This window comes from Mytilus edulis, chromosome 4 (assembly GCF_963676685.1).
Source record: "Mytilus edulis chromosome 4, xbMytEdul2.2, whole genome shotgun sequence".
NCBI classification, from domain to species: Eukaryota; Metazoa; Mollusca; class Bivalvia; order Mytilida; family Mytilidae; genus Mytilus; species Mytilus edulis.
The window spans coordinates 76769219-76786070 of record NC_092347.1 but is presented as its reverse complement, the minus strand read 5'-3'; the positions used below and the strand labels follow the sequence as shown (position 1 = coordinate 76786070).

General features: G+C 34.3%; 1 long non-coding RNA gene across 1 annotated transcript; it reads left to right on the top strand.

Annotated features, from left to right (window-relative positions):
- Positions 1-6002: 6002 nt before the first annotated feature.
- LOC139520570 (uncharacterized) lies at positions 6003-15861 on the top strand. The gene is made up of 3 exons (XR_011663920.1): positions 6003-6450; positions 12012-12089; positions 15353-15861. It is a non-coding gene; the product is annotated as an uncharacterized lncRNA (long non-coding RNA).
- Positions 15862-16852: the final 991 nt, after the last annotated feature.

Below are 16852 nucleotides of genomic sequence, written 5' to 3'. Positions count from 1 at the left end.
ACGTTATCTGCACATAATATTTCACTATTACCCTCTAATTTAGATTTTAGGTTTTTGTCTTTAGCCTTTTTGTTATCTACAGCTATCGATTTCTTATCGATAAAACAGGTAAGGTATTTTTCGATCGCCTACTGCAAATCACTTCTATAGCGTTCTTAAATATGGAATAGTAGTTGTCTTATTTGAAGAATTTGGACGATGGAACGTTTATCAGTTCTGTTTAATTTATTATTAACCGTTTTATTGACACGGGAATCATAAATGGCCTTTGATTGTTCGGTTCTGTTTAATTCATTCTCGAGCTTTTTTTGAGTTGTGTCAATATAACCCGAATAATTCAGTCCTTCCCCGTAAATGACCTCTCCTACTTGCAATGTAGTAAGCGGAATATCTATAACGACTGAATTATTCGGGTTAGTGTCAATAATGAATTAAAATATCAAGCCGTATGTCCGTCGAATATTGCAAGCTCGGTGCTGATGGGAATGTTATACTACCTACTAATCGATATCCTGATGGCAAATCGAAATTATTTATTGATATCGATAAATCGGGATTATTTATTAATATCAAAAAACGTGATTTGTCGATACCAATAAATGATTTATCTACATGTTCAAATTTTGTTATCGGCGACGTGAATAAACGATATCAATTTTACAGGTTGACTATTATTTTCTTCATGATGTTCAGGCAAAATATCAATTATATCATACACTTTGTTGATATCCAGCTCGGCATGAAAAAAATAATCTGCAGAAAAATTGCATCCACATGTGGAGTGTTATTCTGAAACGATCATCGCCCCTCCAAAAATGGGCTCAACTTTTAACTAACTCGCCACTTTTATGTTAAACAACTCGCCCCTGTTATGTTAACCAACTCGAAACTGTTATATTAACCAACTCGCCCCACTCATCTTTACCAACCCGCCCCAATTATGAAAATAGTTGATTCTCGCTTTATAAATCCGATTATTTAAAACCTTCCAACTCGCCCCACTAATGAAAAGTATAGTTTAATCCCGATGAATAAAGATCTGCCTACTCGCATCACTTCATGAAACTATTTCCATCTTATTCCGATTATTTAAAGGCTTAGTTCGATAAGGCTTCAAATAATCGGAATAAGATAGAAATATTTTCATGAAGTGGTGCATGCGAGTAGGCCTCATTATTGAAAATAAGTATAGTTTAATCCAGATAAATAAAGATCTGCCTACTCGCACCACTTCACGAAAATATGATTAAATCAAGGATTTTATATATTTACTAAGTTTCGAGTTGATTAGACTTCAACTTCATCAAAAACTACCTCGACCAAAAAGCTTTAACCTGAAGCGGGACAGACGGACGGACGAACGAACGAACGAAAGCACGGATGAACGGACTAGAAAACATAATGCCAATAAATGGGGCATCAAACTTTATTGTTGAAAGTGAAAGTAGTGATTTGGCAAAAATGATAGTAGGGTGGAGATTAGAGGGAGGCAGGACCTTTTTCGGGACGTCGGGATCGGGTTTTTTTTAAGCTCGGGATTTTGGTATTGATCCGTACGGGATCCGGGAATATATTTTTCGATTTCGGGAATTCGGGATATGCATTTCTTCAAATTCTGCATCTCGGCGGGACTTCATGTTTTTAAGTCCGGGATTTCGGGATCAGGACCCCTCCGACCACCCCTAAAATTAGCCTTAGGTAGCACTCCACAGTTAGGTGTGTAGTTTCGCATTTTGGCCCCTGTGGATTTTTCAAATATGGAAGCTAGTGTGCAATAAAATTCATTTTTGGATAGCTGAGTATTAAAATAGCCTTTGTATTGGGTTTATATGAACATCAAGATTATGTAATGTATGTAATATAGGCTGTTTTCTGTATGACAGTCCGTATTTGCATGTCCCTACCATACATTGGTCCGGCAATTATTGTAATGTTTTTTTCCAACTTTTTATTGCACGAACTTTGTGATTGGATTTTACGAAAAAATGAGGCGAAAGACACCCATTTTTTATTTGATCATTAGGAAGATTTATGAAAACAGTTTCTAAAAAGGTATCACTCAAAGGCATTGAAATTCTAGTTTGATCCAAATTTTGGGAGGATATGTGACATGTCCACCCCCCTTTTTGCAATATTTTATGGTAAATAAATGCAGAATGTTGCCATGGATACACATAAAAGGAATTAATTTTCACTCTTTTAACTTTTGAAAATCAAATCTATGGAATATACTGATTACATACATATGCACATGTACAACACAAACAGCTAGGTTAATGTATTAGAAATCCAGGAATAGGAGATGATAAAACATTTTGTGGCTCATTTTTTATTTTATTTTCTAACTGTGGAGTGCTACCTTAGTCGGTCTAAGTCATTTATACAAGATTCATATCCTACCATTGGCATGTTAATAAGGCTCTCAAAAGAAAAAAAAGCACTGATGGATTGTCCTGGAAGCATATTTTAATAGACTAATAATGGTCTATATATAAGCAGTTACATTTATGTCATGTTTGAAGCGGTGCAAATTGTTGATTTAATTTGACTTTTACCAAAAGAAGCATTGTAGCAAAGGAGAAGAATAATTGTGGTCTGAGGCCAGAAACACGAAAATATTGAATTTAACAGAAAAGAAACAAATATCGGACTTTGAAAAAAGGGAGAGGGCTTTTGGTACCTTTTATGAAATTCTCCATACATAATATCTTTTACAAAAAATCATTTTACAACAGTTCATAAGCTGTATATGCCCGCGATTTCGCGGGTGTGTTCTAGTATCCATTAAGTCCAGTAACGGAACTTATCATTCTACTAAATAAAGGCCTATACTATCTCGCACCACTTACGAAAAGCTGATTTTAATCCCGAATGCAAACTCTACTTAGAAAACAGACTGTGATTGATGAATGAATGCTGATGTAAACCTTAGAAAGGTGTCTGGTTTTATGCACTGGAATGATTTCACAAAAACTAGGTAGCAGATGAAATGTCACCACTAGATACAAGAACATAAAAAAACAAAGGTTGCATACCATAGATTGTCATAAGTCTTGCTTAAAACAGTTCAGTAGCTTACGGCTTCCACGACCGAACCGTTAACACGACCACACTGACTTGAAAGTTGTAGAGATACTCCCTGCCACAATGTAATGCTCCCACATGTTGAAGCATAAATTTATGTCAATCAGAATCATATATTGGATTTTCTTTTTAGCTCACCCGGCCCGAAGGTCCCTATGTGAGCTTATGCCACTAAGGTCTTGGCGTCCGTCGTCGTCCGTTGTCCGTCGTGGTCCGCCTTCGTCGTTGACGTAAACTATTTTACTGAAGAATCTTCTTTTCTGAAACTACTGGGCTTTTTACTGATTGTTCCTTAAAAGGTATCTAGTTGATAAAATGTATCTGAAGTTTTGATCAATCAACAAACATGGCTGTCATGGCAAAATATAGGACATAGCGGTCAAATGCAGATTTTGGCTAATATATTTCAAAAACTAAAGCATTTTAAGCGAATTTGATAGTGGTTAAAATGTTCGAATATGACCTTTGTGAAACACTCGTAGGTAAAATCTTACGCTTAGATTTAAAGTACATTAAGGATGTACTTAGGTGTATGGCAAGTCAAAGTGGACATTGTATTGAATCGAAAAACACCAAGGAGTCCGAACATTTGACACAAGTTTCAAAACCTCACCTAAGTACATCCTTAACGTAAGTTTAATCGTAAACGTAAGTCGTACGATTCTTTGTGACACGATAACCAGATCCATCAGCCCTGAAATTTTCAGCCGAATCGAACAACTAATTGTTAGATTGCTGCAACTATATTGGTTATTTTAAGGAAATGTTGCACTTTTTGGTGATTATCTTTAATATTGTTGTAGATAAAGATAAACCGTCTGTTTAAAGCAAAAAAATTCAGCGAAGTAAGATCTACAAAAAAAGTTTATATTACCAAAATTGTCCCATTGACAGGAGTTATTGCCCTTAAAATACCGTTTCACACTTTTTCATCTATTTTGCTTGCCTTTCTTTAAAATATCTTCTGCTTTAAAACTGATGAATTATTGTTAGCCAATCTTTTACCACACTCATACTTTGATTAATTTGAGTTTACTATTAGTTTCCCGACTGACCGATATTTTTGCCTTATATATAATGCGTGTAATGAAAGACGACATCAAAAGTTCAATGTAGGATAAACAAAAAAACTTAATTCAAATAGTTTTTTTCACTGAACACTCCCCCCCCCCCCTCCCTTTTCTTAACTTAATTTGGGAAAAATTGATTGACCAAAGGGATACATATAAAATCGATCGATGTCAATTAAACAAAAACCTTTACCCCCACCGCTTCCCTACTCCCAAACCATTTGATTTAAGTTTTTTTCCCTACATTGATCTTTTTATGTCGTCCCTAAATCTCTTCATTCATAAAAGATCGGGTGTTGTTTTCTTTCTTTCAGTGTTATTTTTGCAGTACAGTTGGGACAATTGTGTAGACAAAACTATACTGTCCATAAGTATGGCGTGTTGATATGACTAAATTAATCCGGATTTTACTATTTTCTGCAAGTCGGTGAGTTTGCAGGAATTCATCGATATTTTACAATTTTTCATCAAATGATCAATGGGGTGAGTTGGCAAAACCAAATTCATCGGGGCTTTACTAAAAAAAATCATGAGTGGGACCGCGATTTGGCAGGACTTAATTCATCGGGATTTTACATTTTTTCCTAAGGAGGTGAGTTGGTCAACAGGAAAGGGGCGAGTTGGTAGAAACTTAAGCGAAGTTGTGGAAAAGTGGAGCGATTTCAATTGCAGTAGGGCTAATTATTTTGCTTCCTTTCAATACATGGTAAATTTACATAAATTATGTATTTCTAAGAACACAATAGATAACTTTAACCGAATCCTTAATAATCATCTGGAGTGCGCTTAATAATCATCTGGAGTGCGCTTAATAATCATCTGGAGTGGTTAGTCCTCAGTATCAGGGGCGGATCCAGGATTTTGGAAAGGGGGGCGAAATAATAATTTTTGGGGACCTTTTTGTGCTAAAAAACATAAAATAAGTGTAAAATGCATTTTGTAGGAGCTGGACATTTTTGGTGCTGTATTCTCTACATTGATTGTCTATTATAAAATGATTGAATGGATTCAAAGCTATGTACTATTTGATATATTTGAAGTGGAATTTGTCAATAAAAAGTGGACATGGGAAATTCCCGTTTGTTGTATGGTTAGTTAGCATAACTTTACAGATTTCGTGATGTCAACAAGATATACGGATATTCAATGAAATTTACAATACGACCGACACGTAGAAAAAAAAACAAGAATTTTTTATCCATTGAAATGTTTGGTTGAAATGTTTCACCCAACAATGGAAGCGAGGGGTACAAATCAACCAAAAGGCTACGCATGAATCGGAAACAAACATGAAGTTGTGAATAACGTTAGACATTTACGTTAGACATATAGGCCACACCCAGCAGGCCGGTTGCAGTCGGGTTTTGAAAAAAATATTCAGTATATCAGTTCGGCGGAACAGACCTTCCGGTCAGATATGGGATTCACATGCAATCCCCCCCCCCCCAAAAAAAAAAAATGCGCCCGTTTTTTTTTAGAGTGTAATAGACTATAATTTTCTGTTGGGTGTAATTGTGATAAAGAAGTCAATACGTCCTTGCTCCGCAATACTTTGAAGGCGTCATCCTTAGCCTAAATATGTGTTAGTCGGTATAATCTGAATTTCGGCAAAATGACTGAGTGACGATTTTTTGACGTACTTGTCAACTCCACCGAAGCGAATCCCATAAATTTGACATAATCAATAATATATTACAGTGAGTACGAGCGAAAATTATCTTTATAAGTGGAGAACTGTCGCATTAAAATTAAATACACAGCTAACTTCACGAAGTCTAGGCTGATTATTAATCATGTTATAAAAAAAAAGTGCCAGCAAAGGTGCGCCCTCTACGCCCCCTCTGAATCCGCCACTGGCCTACCTGACCATTTAAGGACTGAAAACAGTTTGTCTTTGAATGGTTCAAAATGCTTTTGTTCTGCAAACTAGAAAACTAATTGATACTGATGGAAAAAAATATCCTTATGCTCTAGTGTCTTTGCACCTAAAAATCACCAAAAAAAAAACCTAACAGAAGTTGGTGTATCTTTTTGATACGGCTTTAGAAATGTTAAACTTGTGTTTTTAACTTGAACAGATTTCACAATACTGTATTTAGGCTTCATGGTTCATTAGACAAAATGCCTCACGGCCATTTATTGGGCACTAGGATTTGGCGGAAAAGTTCTTTTGTTCTAGTTTGTGAACACTTTATCATGGAATTCATTTTGAATTACTAGTTACACGAAACAGGCTGTTCACTTAGGATAAATACTCGGATAAATATCACTTTGGTTGGAAAGTCTCTTGCATAAGGTAGATTTTATTCTTTCTTTAATGATAACATGTTAACAAATTAATGGAAAAGTAGTAGAAGTGTTGCACAAAATGAATGTGTAAATTTTTGATTAAAAATGATCACTTCGTATTTCATTTGTATTATATTCTTGACATATGTATATATAATTATGACTACCTGCAAAGCCTAAATAAAAGTTTTTATTTAAACAGTATTTTCTTCTGAATTAATTTCAAGTTTATTTTGGTTGCTGTCGTCTCGAAAACGAGTTTATAAAAGACAATTCAGAAAGAAGAATAGATTTAAAATTCAAATTTCATAATTCAGTAATCTGCTTTGAACTTGTTACACTATTATATTTTGCCTGGCGGGTCTACTCGACCCGCACGGCATGCATGTTTTTTTTTTGGGTATAAATCGAGTTGAAATAACATGCCATAGCAATAAATAGAAATAAATAAAAGCAGGTCTAGTATAAAGTATTATGTAGTATAAACCATATTCAATGTTTTACAGGATTGTATAGTTGGAGTCTATCATTTTTGTTGTACTGACAACTATATTAACCATTTCAGGTTGAGAATTAGCAACCGCTCAAATGAGGGGTAACCTCTCAATGTAAATGACTATCCCTATTATGAGAGGTACACTTCAACAATTATTCAAGTGATATAAAAAAAGTTTTTTTTGTAAAAATCACTTAGTACAAATGAGCACATATTTATATTATTTGAGGAAACTATACCCAAAGAACCATAGGTGGATCCAGGGGGGGGGGGGGGCTTTCTTTAGAATAAATTGGTTGATTATATATAGGGATTCACTGAAACAAGACTGGAGCTGGGCCCCCTTAGGACAGTCAGCAGCCCCCCTCCCCCTTTATGATAAATTCTGGATCCGCCACTGAGAACTTTACATCTATCTGGTATTATATGGTCAAAACATGTCCAAAAATGTTCCCCCTTTTAAGTTAAAAAATCAAAGTTTTACTTCAACATCTAGAAAATGTCACCCCGAATTTAAGAGTTATCTCCACCTGGGGTGGCAACCTGTATACTAATTTGTTTAGGTCCTGCCAAAAACATGAATGATACAACAAAATCATATTTTATGGTCACTATGGAAATGTGCTACATGCACAATATGTGAGGTATAAAGCTAAGCATTATTTTGAATTAATTAACTTGGCATGTATTTTTTTTCCATATGATTTCTCTTGTCTAAAAATGCCAAGCAAGCTATAGTTATGAAATTATAAATTTAACCTAATGAAAAGGAACAATTTTAATTACTAAAATGTCAAGGCACAGGTCATCAACAAAAATAACTTTTCAGGAGAACTAGATAATAAGTTTATTTAACATGACTTCATGACAGAAAGTTTTAAATGGAAAATTAAAAAAGTATGAAATTTCTGCATGAAAATTTCAAAGAATTAAGTTTATCAATAAACCAATAAACTAAAAATCCTTGCCTTATTAAAACTCAAATTATTTTATATTTCACAAAAGTAAACACTTTCCCGAGAGAAATTCCACTTGGCTGATAATATAAACCACCTGTATTTCAATAATAGTCAACATATTTATACAGCTGAAGTTTCTGTTCAGAAAAAAAGTACTTTTTTTTTTAAAAGAGACCACAATTTGGCACTATATTAAGCACTGACGCCTCTGAATAATTTGGAAGATTTTTGTCGAGCCTGCAACTTTTGTTGCAGAAAGCTCGACATGGGGATATTGATCCGGCGGCGGCAGTGTTAGCTCACTTCTTAAAAGCTATATATTTTAGAAGGTGGAAGACCTGGATGCTTCATATTTTGTATATAGATGCCTCATGTTACGAAGTTTCCGTCAGTCACATGTCCATTGTCCTTGACCTCATTTTCATGGTTCAGTGACCACTTGAAAAAAAAGTTCAGATTTTTTGTAATGTTAAATTCTTTCTTACTGTAAGTAATAAGAACTATATTTAGTATGTGCTACCTCGCAAGGTCCTCATGCCCATCAGACAGTTTTCACTTGACCTCGACCTCATTTCATGGATCAGCGAACAAGGTTAAGTTTTGGTGGTCAAGTCCATATCTCAGATACTATAAGCAATAGGTCTAGTATATTCGGTGTATGGAAGGACTGTAAGGTGTACATGTCCAACTGGCAGGTGTCATCTGACCTTGACCTCATTTTCATGGTTCAGTGGTTATACATGTAGTTAAGTTTTTGTGTTTTGGTCTGTTTTTCTCATACTTTATGCAATAGGTTTACTATATTTGTTGTATGGAATGATTGTAAGGTGTACATGTCTAGCGGGCAGATGTCATCTGACCTTGACCTCATTTTCATGGTTCAGTGGTCAAAGTTAAGTTTTTGAGTTTTGGTCTTTTTATCTAATAAAATAAGTCATAGGTCAACTATATTTGGTGTATGGAAATATTTTATGATCTATATGTCAGTCTTGCAGGAATTATTTGACCTTGACCTGGTTTTCACGGTTCATTGCTCAGTGTTAAGTTTTTGAGTTTTGGTCTATTTTCTTAAACTATAAGCAATAGGTCAACTATATTTGTTGTATGGAAGCATTGTTAGCTGTACATGTCTGCCTGGCATATGGTTCAACTGACCTTGACCTCATTTTCATGGTTCATGTTAAGTTTATGTGACAGTCGTAATAAAACTTTATATTTAGGAGTATCAACATAATATCAATGATTAGTAAAGAAGGCGAGACATTTCAGTGTGTGCACTCTTGTTCAATGTCTTGATGACAATATAAAATGGATGAAGAGATAATCCCAATGATGGCAGTGTAATGCATTGGAGTGGTACCACAATGATACTATTATATTTGTTAACTTTTTTTATGCGCCACCTACAATAGTGGAGGGCATTATGTTTCCTGGTCTGTGCCTCTGTTTTTGTCGTCCGTCTTTTCGTTCGTCCATCCGTTTTTGGTCTGTTTTTCATGAACTTCATGTATAAGCAATAGGTCAATTAACTATATTTGTTGTATGGAAGAATTGTCAGCTGTACATGTCTGTCTGGCATGATTCATCTAACCTTGACCAAGTTTTTTTTCCTCCAAACTTTAATTTATATTTTTTAGTATCATTACAAAGTTATAAAGCATGGAAATTGATAAGAAAGTGTTTGTGGTATTTGAAATAGCACATCAATCCAACTGAACAATGTACTAAATCTTTTGAAAGTAATTTGTATGTTTATCAATGAGACAAACATTCACCAGATACCAAATATGTTGAGGTATGTAACCAATACAGGTCACACACAGTATGGCCTTCAACACAGATCAATATATCCCATATACATAAAGATCTGATTGCTATTAATTTTTCTCCCCCCCCCCCCCCCCCCCCTCATGGAATAAATTGAAAAGTACCACCTAGAAACGCGTGGAAAGTACCAGTCAACATGAAAGATAATGAAACCTCTGACCTACGTTTTATTAAAGTTCTATAAATTATTTCGAAGGAAGGTGTCAAACGTGAGGCTGCATTTGATGACAAATATAATAGGTTTTTTTAGCAGTTAAAGTAAAAACAAATATTACATTGTATTTGCGGTTTTTATAATCAATTTCTTTGATAATCTAAGTTCCAAAACATCCCTTACTCACTTTCACAATTTCATCATGGCACGGTCAAGAAAACAGTCGGCAGCCAGGTGAGATTCTTTCATAATATCCGTAATGAAAGATAGAAATACTGTTTCAAGCAAAAGGTTAGGTTATAAATTTGTATCTCTGTGCCTATATTTATTTCTTACTTGCAACCTAAAAATTTAGTCGAATTATGTACCGTATAACATGCTTGGGATCCCAAGTAAATAAACATAACTTCGTAAATGCATCTCATTCTGATTTTAGTTGTTTGTGGCGAACACAGTTAAATCTGGCACGACCTCCGAAAATAAAGAGTAAAAAACAGACATTATGAAAGGACAATTAAAAATCGCTGGTAAAATTAAAAATTTTCGTTAGCAAAACATAATATTATCTCTATCCTTATTGTCTTCAGTCCTGTTTTCTGGAAAATATATAAGAAAAGTTTCAATGAATAGAAGCTCACATACTTCTTGTTAATTGCAGTGATTGTAGATTCTTGTCAGGTGGTGGTTTCAGCTTAAAACTTTAATTTCTCGCTAATTTTACCACACAATAGTTAGAGATATCTACATATCACCCTTATAGAAGAATATTTCAATTATTTTACCTCCAAAAAAAATATTTCGCCTCGCTCCGCTCGGCAAAAATAACACTTTACACCCCCACTAACCGGAAATCCTGGATCCGCCCCTGGTCTTTTCAAAATGGAAGTAAAACCCTTGTCAGAGTTGGACATTCATATCACAGCATGCAGTAAAAATATGAATGTAAGATATGATGCATTGTGTAAATAGTTCAGAACTCTGTGGATTAAAAACCCTTGCTTAAACGTTATCTCTTTGAGAGATTAGTAGGTGGCATAAAATGTTTTTCATAGATTTTATTTTTCTAATATTTCAAAATAATATTGGTCACTAGTAAAAATTCTTTAGCCTGCCAAGTAATGAAATTTCAAAGAAAAAAAAACCAACAAACTTTCGCTCTCTCGCTACCCTTTTTTTTATAAGTGTAAGAAGAACTAGAAATTAATTTGTTGTAGCCTTCAGCATATCATGTTTTCTAAAAGTTTGTTACCTGAGTGATATTAAGGTCATCTTTCATTGTAATATTATACTTCCTGAAAATTGTGAATTATGGGCCATGAATGTCAAAACTTTTATTTTAGATCATTTGAATTCTGTTGGACTGGTTACTCATATTTGTTAATTATGTCTTTTAGCTGCATGCATTGGGTCTGAACACTTTTCATTGGCTTGTGATGATCAGAAGGTTGATTGAAATACCACATCCTCCAGACATATTGTCATTACACAGGCTGTCTTATAGTTGTTAATTTCTGTGTCATTTGGTCTCTTGTGGAGAGTTGTCTCATCATACCCCATCTTTTTATTTTTATACGCCCATTTAAGGGACTTATTATGGTATACCTTGTCCAACAATAACTCCAAAATGCTTTAACCAATTTGCATTAAAACTTTGATAATTATTTTTAAAATGTTTTGACGTAAGCTCCCTTTCAATCTATAAATTTTAAATTTTGTGTTTTATAAGTCATGAGATTTTATTCATAAAAAATTGGGGATTTTCCCGTTTTTCAGACATCAAGTGCTTTGAGCAGTTTTCATGAAAATTTGGTGACAGGTTTCTACCTATTAAATTATACCTCCTTTAATTATTTTTTTTTTATAAATTTATAACATTGAGGACTTATGGAACTTTATTCTTTAAAAAGAGTCCAGTGTATCATGCGCTCTTGGCAGTCAACTCTGAATTATCTAACCATGGCCATGCAATTGGAAATCTTTTCTCCAATTTAGTCTAACAGTAACAGAACGAAAGAAAAGTTTCTGATTGTCAATTTGGATATCTTCATATTACTTTGATTTAAGTATATTTTTTATTTCAATTACTAACTGTTTTCTCATACATATAAGAATAATTTTATTTTGTATTACAGATAGATGAGCCCAGATGAAAGTTCAGTCCTGACACCTACAGGCAGACAATTTCATTTTAGTTGCCAGATAATGATGATGTAAGTATTTGCTTATTACAATTGTATTTGAAACTATGTTAAAATTTGTTAGATAATAAAAAATAGTTTTCAAATTAGTTGGAGAAACAGCTTGAAAATTAGTTTTCAAATTAGTTGGAGAAACAGCTTGAAAAATCATTACAATTAAATTAGTCCAAAATTTCTTTTTCAAATTTATACTCGAATGAAATGTATTTTATAATTTATATAAAATATATACAGTAATACAATTCTTTACAGTTACTTAATGTCTATAATATATGTTCTAATAATTTGAAATCTCATAGTTCAAAAATATTAACATTTTACAACTCATTTTACCCCCCTCGATCCCCTCTTTTGAAAAAGGGGGGGAGGTAATACTGTTTTACCTCTGTCTGTTGATCAAGCCATCAGTTCATCAGTCCGTCCATCCCATGAATATTTTTCGTCTCATTTTTCTCAGGAACTACAATACAAGAATTTCTGCAGTTGTGCTCCACCTTCAATGATGATTCTAAATTATAAATATAAACAAAAGTTGTTAATCTATAGATAGTAAAGACTAATGAAAGCTAATCTATAGATAGTGAAGACTAATAAAAGCTGTCCCACTGTTAAAATATTTCTTTGCAATGTTTAGCTCACCTGGTCCGTCGTCGTTAACTTTTACAAAAATCTTCTCCTCTGAAACTACTTGGCCAAATTAAACCAAACTTGGCCACAATCATCACTCGGGTATCTAGTTTTAAAAATATGTCCGGTGACCCGGCCAACCAACCAATATGGCCACCATGGCTAAAAATAGAACACAGGGGTAAAATGCAGTTTTTTGCTTATAACTCAAAAACCAAAGCATCTAGAGCAAATCTGACGTCGTAAAATTGTTGATCAGGTCAAGATCTATCTGCCCTGAAATTTTCAGATGAATTGGACAACCTGTTGTTGGGTTGCTACCCCTGAATTGGTAATTTTAAGGAAATTTTGCTGTTTTTGGTTATTATTTTGAACATTATTATAGATAGAGATTAACTGTAAATAGCAATAATGTTCAGCAAAGTAAGATTTACAAATAAGTCAACATGACCGAAATGGTCAGTTGACCCCTTTAGGAGTTATTGCCCTTTATAGTCAATTTTTAATCATGTTTTGTAAATCTTAGTAATCTTTTACAAAAATCTTCTTCTCTGAAACTACTGGGCCAAATTAATCCAAACTGGGCCACAATCATCTTTGGGGTATCTAGTTAAAAAAATGTGTCGGGTGACTCGGTCTTCCAACCAAGATGGCCGCCACGGCTAAAATAGAACAAAGGGGTAAAATGCAGTTTTTGGGTTATAACTCAAAAACCATTAAAGCATTTAGAGCAAATATGACAGGTTTAAAATAAATCAGGTCAAGATCTATCTGCCCTGAAATTTACAGACCAATAGGACAACCCTTTGTTGGGTTGCTGCCCCTGAATTGGTAATTTTAAGGACATTTTGCTGTTTTTGGTTATTATCTTGAATATTATTATAGATAGAGATAAACTGTAAACAGCAAGAATGTACAGCAAAGTAAGACCTGAAAAGAAGTCAACATGACCAAAATGGTCAATTGACCCCCTAAGGAGTTATTGCCCTTTATATAGTCATTTTTAACAATTTTCACAAAATTTGTAAAATTTTACTTACATTTTCCACTGTAACTACTGGGTCAAGTTCATTATAGATAGAGATAATTGTAAGCAGCAAGAATGTTCAGTAAAGTAAGATTTACAAACACATCACCATCACCAAACCACAATTTTGTCTTGAATCCATCTGACAGTGTGTCCTTTGTTTAATATTCACATAGACCAAGGTGAGCGACACAGGCTCTTTAGAGCCTCTAGTTTAAAACTACCTCAGAAAAACGCTCGAGCCACTTGACTTAAACTTTCATAGCTCATAATTAACGTTTTTACACAATATTTAAATAAAGTAGATAAAGATTATTCGCTTCTCAAAGTGTAAGACGCAATAAAAATCGTATGCTTGCACCATCTTACCCAAATATAGATTTAATTAAGTTCTGAACATTTCGACATTTCTTCGTTTATTTTTATGAAAAACCGGTTTTAAACAAATCACTAGTACATATTAAGATCCGACTAAATACCTATATCCCGATATCGTCAGGTAAATTTGCTAATGTATGGGAGGTAATCCAATTAAAATTTTAAGAATACTATTAAAATTATCCTTACTTGTGGAAAGACCTGCAATTGTTCTCTGAACATTTGGATTTTAAGTTTCTTTATATTTTTTATAGCCTTATTATAGAAAATATATAGCATAGGTAACTTCAAAGAATCGAAAGTGATGTATGTTTATCTATACTGAGCCAAAAAAGTTTAGCAACAAAAATATGAAATTTTATTACAAATTGATAATAAAAAAATGGAATTATGACAATTGTCAGAAGCAACATGAATATTTAACACTCATATTCATTAGGATATTTTTTGTATGGAGCGCGGGAGGGTCAAAATGCGGAAATGAGTATAGTGTTATTCAAAATCAATTTCTCTGCCATGTTTTAAGTACAATGCACTACTCTTGAGGCCAGAAGAAACTTACCACATGTTAACGTAAAGCGAAGGTAGCGCTCCTCCCTTGACGATGGTTGTTTTTGGTCTACAACATATCGACCTATCCTGTGTTGTTGCAATTTGTTTATTTCTGTTTGCTAGGCCCTAAACTGTTGACTTATGCACGTAAAATTGAGCCACTACGTCAGCAACTCTCATGCTGGCATCAACCATTCCAAGAGCCATCTGACCGTCATTTTCAGAGAGGCATGGTTGACACCCCATGCAATTTTTTCAAACTTTTATGTGTTTTTCTTACCAATGGTGTGTTTCTGAACGTGTGTGCAAAAAAAAATTAAATTTCGCTTTAAAAGTACAGGTACAGAAGGTAAAACATCAATTACACGTGCAAAGCTATAATGGCACGAAATCAATCACCTGGCAAAAAGTACGACTGTTTAAAATTTCAGGTAAAACTAAGGATTGTATCAATGATGTTTAATAAAAAAAAAATCCAGAAACAACGAAAACAATGAAAAAAAAAGTGTTGCTAAACTTTTTTGGCTCAGTATATTTCATTTTTATGTTTTCATATGTATGGTGTTTTTTTCTTTCTTTTTTCTATAGGTGTATTTCTTTCTTCTTTTTTTTAAATTTATTTCCATTCTCTATAGGTCACTTTAAAGAATTATAAGTGAGGTATGGTTATCTATTTCATTTTATATTTTAGGTGACGTCCAGGATCAGACAGTGAGGTAAGTTTTGATAGGATTGTGTGCATTTTTGTATGCCTTTTTGTCCAAGTTTCTTCTAGGTGGCGTCAAAGGATCCAACGGACAGGTATGTTAAGATAAGATTGTTTGCATGTTTGTATGCCTTTTTATCCAGGTTTCCTCTAGGTGCTGTCAAAGAATCAGAAGGACAGGTATGATAAGATAAGATTGTGTGTTTGTATGTATTTTTGTCCAAATTTCCTCTAGGTGGCATCAAAGGATCGGACGGACAGGTATGTTAAGATAAGATTGTGTGTTTGTATGCCTTTTTGTCCAAATTTCCTCTAGGTGGCGTCAAAGGATCAGACAGCAGGTATGTTAAGATAAGATTGTGTGTTTGTATGCCTTTATCTCCAAATTTCCTCTAGGAAGGGTCAAAGGATCAGACAGCAGGTATGTTAAGATAAGATTGTGTATATATTTGTATGCCTTTTTGTCCAAATTTCCTCTAGGTGGCGTCAAAGGATCCAACGGAAAGGTATGTTATGTTTGTATGCATTTTTGTCCAAATTTTCTCTAGGTGGCGTCAAAGGATCAGACAGCAGGTATGTTAAGATAAGATTGTGTGTTTGTATGCCTTTTTGTCCAAATTTCCTCTAGGTGGCGTCAAAGGATCCAACGGAAAGGTATGTTAAGATAAGATTGTGTGTTTGTATGCATTTTTGTCCAAATTTTCTCTAGGTGGCGTCAAAGGATCAGACAGCAGGTATGTTAAGATAAGATTGTGTGTTTGTATGCCTTTTTGTCCAAATTTCCTCTAGGTGGCGTCAAAGGATCCAACGGAAAGGTATGTTAAGATAAGATTGTGTGTTTGTATGCATTTTTTGTCCAAATTTCCTCTAGGTGGCGTCGAAGGATCAGACAGCAGGTATGTTAAGATAAGATTGTGTATATGTTTGTATGCCTTTTTGTCCAAATTTCCTCTAGGTGGCGTCAAAGGATCAGACAGCAGGTATGTTAAGATAAGATTGTGTGTTTGTATGCCTTTTTATCCAGGTTTCCTCTAGGTGCTGTCAAAGAATCAGAAGGACAGGTATGTAAGATAAGATTGTGTGTTTGTATGCATTTTTGTCCAAATTTCCTCTAGGTGGCATCAAAGGATCGGACAGACAGGTATGTTAAGATAAGATTGTGTGTTTGTATGCCTTTATCTCCAAATTTCCTCTAGGAAGGGTCAAAGGATCAGACAGCAGGTATGTTAAGATAAGATTGTGTATATGTTTGTATGCCTTTTTGTCCAAATTTCCTCTAGGTGGCATCAAAGGATCCAACGGAAAGGTATGTTAAGATAAGATTGTGTGTTTGTATGCATTTTTGTCCAAATTTTCTCTAGGTGGCGTCAAAGGATCAGACAGCAAGTATGTTAAGATAAGATTGTGTGTTTGTATGCCTTTTTGTCCAAATTTCCTCTAGGTGGCGTCAAAGGATCCAACGGAAAGGTATGTTAAGATAATATT